The following is a 3538-nucleotide window of genomic DNA, read 5'->3' as shown; positions in this document are numbered from 1 at the left end:
CATTGATATTTCATAACACTTAACTAAAATAGTGTAACCCCAAATATAAAAATTTCTAACTTGATTGGACACCTTATTTCTTCGCATCTCATCTCCATAATTAACTTTAAGGGCGCAACCCATTAACTAAGATAAGGTGGGAATTTGATCACCCTTCCTTGGCCCACAAATCACTCCCTTGCATTTGCATAACCTAGACCTTAATCTAAAATCAACTAGACGTCAGCCCTAGGAATTTCGAGTTCAATAGGATAAGAAAGCTCTAGAGTTGAACCGAGTGCGGATTGGTTAATTGCTCGGTGTCTAAGGCAAGTGGTTAAAGAAAGTGATTTTCAATTGGTTCCATTGACTGACCTGACCAACTCAGTTGGTGTCTAAGAAAAGCAATGAGCAGGGAACCTCCCACATCTTACGCTTACCTGGCCGAGTCAGCTAGTCAGTCTTGAGCTTGGAGTGCTCAAAGACGGTCTTAGAAGTTAGGAGCTGTCTAGATCTAAGTTAACCTTAGGATAGAGAGTCTATGCTTGTTTAAGTTGATTGCAATTAACATCTAAATATTAACTAATTTCTCCCTTTTCATAGATTTAAGATTCTTAGGTTCTTCTCTTTATATTTTTTTCATTCTTTTCTCACTTTATTATATATATATATATATTATAAAAACTAAAATTTTTTGTGTTTGCTCTAAAGTATAATTATAAGGTGTATGCTTGGCCGTAGATCGTTACGACCAGAAATCCAATCTTTTGATCCAGAATAGAAAGAACCTTTAGAGCCAACAGACATAAAAATATGGATCGAAATCAGGAGAATGATCCACCCAGGCAATTGAAGGAGTACTTTACTCCTTCCACATATACCTACTCTCCTTGTATTCAAGTGCCCCCTGTGGAGGCCACTCAATATGAAATTAAGTCCAGTATAATCCAAATGTTACCTTCATTTTATAGACTTAGTAATGAGGACCCTTATAAACATCTTGAAGAATTTTTTGAGATATGCTCAACTATCAAAATTCACAACTTCTCCGATGATGCTCTTAGGTTAAAATTATTCCCTTTCTCACTTAAGGACAAAGCCAAATACTGGCTACATACTTTGGATTCCATGACTATATCAACCTGGGACCAGCTGCAAGGAGAGTTTCTCAAGAAATATTTTTCCATAGGAAAAACTAATCAAATAAGAAAAGCCAAAACTAGTTTTTTTCAATTAGATGGAGAAATGTTTCATGAAACATGGGAGAGATTAAGGGACCTTATTAGAAAATATCCCCACCATGCTATACCCAAGTGGCAGTTAATCTAATATTTTAATGATGGGCTATCTGAAAGACATCGACAAATGGTCGATGCATCATGCGGTGGGACATTCATGCTGAAAAGTGAGGATGAGGCATGGCAACTGTTTGAAATTTTAAGTGAAAATTCATTACATCATATGTCTGCCTCTATTAGAGATAAACCCATGTTAAACCCAAAGAGAGGTGGAATATATGAAGTAGGAAATACCATAGATATCCATCATAAGGTAAATGAACTGTCCCAAAAATTAGATCATCTTCTAAATACTGGACAATCCCCGATTCCACTTAACCCAATCTAAGAAGTTTGTGCATTGTGTGCAAGTATGAACTATTTTGTTAGTGAATGCCCAACTGCACCTCAATTTTTTGAGTTTGTGCACGAGCAGGTTCAGCAAGCTCAAGTCCAACAAGCTCGCAGATCAGGAAACGATCCATATTCGAACACTTATAACCCTGGCTGGAGAAACCATCCAAATTTCTTCTGGAGACCACAACCAGTGGTTGGCCCTGCCACACCTCGACCTCAATATCAGGACCCAACATATAGGCATGGACCATACCATCAATTTCAAAATGTTCCTCAACCATCTAGTACTGGTCACAGTTCAGCTTTTGAGGAAAAAGTTCTGAAAGTACTAGAATGATTAGAAGTCAACACTCAGACCCTTAACTCCCACACACAATCCATTGCTAAGCTAGAGACCCAAATAGGTCAACTAGCGACTGCATTCAGTAGGAGAGAAGAAAAAAAATTACCTAGCCAATCCGAGAGCAATCCAAGAGGGCAATTTGTGATTGAGAGCTCTAATACCCCAGAAATTTTTTCTGAACATGCCAAATCAATCATGACTCTGAGAAGTGGGAAGGTCATTAAACACACTAGTAAAACCAATGAGACCGACCCTAAACCTCTAACCGAAGCCAAATCACCCAAGAACAAGGAGGACCTAAAAATAGAGAAGGAACCAACTGCACCGAAATCATCTTACTTGCCTAAAGCCCCATTTTCGGATGCCCTAAAAGCCTCTATTCCTGCAGATAAGAAGGGAGAAAAACTCGATGAGATGTTAGAATTGTTTAAGCAAGTCCAAATTAATCTTCTCCTTCTAGACGCAATCAAACAGGTCCCTGCTTATGCCAAATTTTTGAAGGATTTGTGCACCCAAAAACGTAAATCTAGATCACAAATCCCAAAGAAAGTATGCCTCACTGAACATGCTAGTTCTGTCTTCCAGCAAGCCACTCCTCCAAAGCTTAAGGACCCAGGAGCCCCCATCATTTCCTGTGTTATAAGAGATTATTACATTGAAAAAGCTCTTCTGGATTTAGGGGCAAGTATGAATCTTTTACCTAGTTCGATGTATGAACTTTTTAGATTTTGAGAACTGAAACCTACATCAGTCACACTGTAATTAGCCGACAGATCAATTAAGGAACCACGTGGAATGCTTGAGGATGTCTTGGTCAAGGTAGATGAATTTTACTTTCCAGTTGATTTTCTGGTTCTCGACATGGAACTAAGTGGCAACCCCAGATAAATTTCCATTATCTTAGAATGACCCTTCCTAGCTACGACAAATGCATGTATTAATTGTAGGACAGGAGTCATGGACGTATCGTTTGAGAATAAGAAACTAAGACTGAATGTGTTTGGTGCTTCCCAAGGTCCATCAATGGATAGTTGCTTCAAAGTAGATACACTAGAAGACATTATAGAAGATGCAACACCCACAATTCTAGCACCAGACCCCTTAGATACTTGCTTAGCTCACTTTGGAGTGTATAGCTTTGAGGAATATATGAAAGAAGTTAACATCTTGTTGGATACACCACACGATAAAACCACTCCTCCATGGACAATCAAGTATGAGCCATTTCCCACATTAGTCAGTACACCAATAGTCCCATCTTTAGAATCACCACCTACGTTAGAATTGAAATCCTTTCCTGCTACGCTCAAGTATGTATTTCTAGGACTCAATGACACCCTCCCGGCAATCATTGCATCAGACTTGACCCCTAATCAGGAAGCACAATTGGTTGGTATTCTGAAGGAACACAAAGAGGCTATCGGTTGGTCCATTACCGATTTAAAAGGAATTGACCCCTCCATTTGCATGCACCATATTCATTTTGAGGAACATACCAAACCCCATCGAGATATGCAGAGGAGATTGAACCCAAACAAGTGTGAAGTAGTAAAGAAAGAGGTGGTAAAGTGGTTAGATGCTG

General features: G+C 39.0%; 1 pseudogene; it reads right to left on the bottom strand.

Moving 5' to 3' along the window:
• Positions 1–1188: 1188 nt before the first annotated feature.
• Positions 1189–1286, bottom strand: LOC140853485 (small nucleolar RNA R71; annotated as a pseudogene).
• Between the last annotated feature and the right edge of the window lie 2252 nt (positions 1287–3538).

This window comes from Elaeis guineensis, chromosome 13 (genome assembly GCF_000442705.2).
Source record: "Elaeis guineensis isolate ETL-2024a chromosome 13, EG11, whole genome shotgun sequence".
In the NCBI taxonomy this organism is placed as follows: domain Eukaryota; kingdom Viridiplantae; phylum Streptophyta; class Magnoliopsida; order Arecales; family Arecaceae; genus Elaeis; species Elaeis guineensis.
Note: the sequence above shows the minus strand (reverse complement) of the source record. Positions and strands in the feature narration are given on the sequence as shown.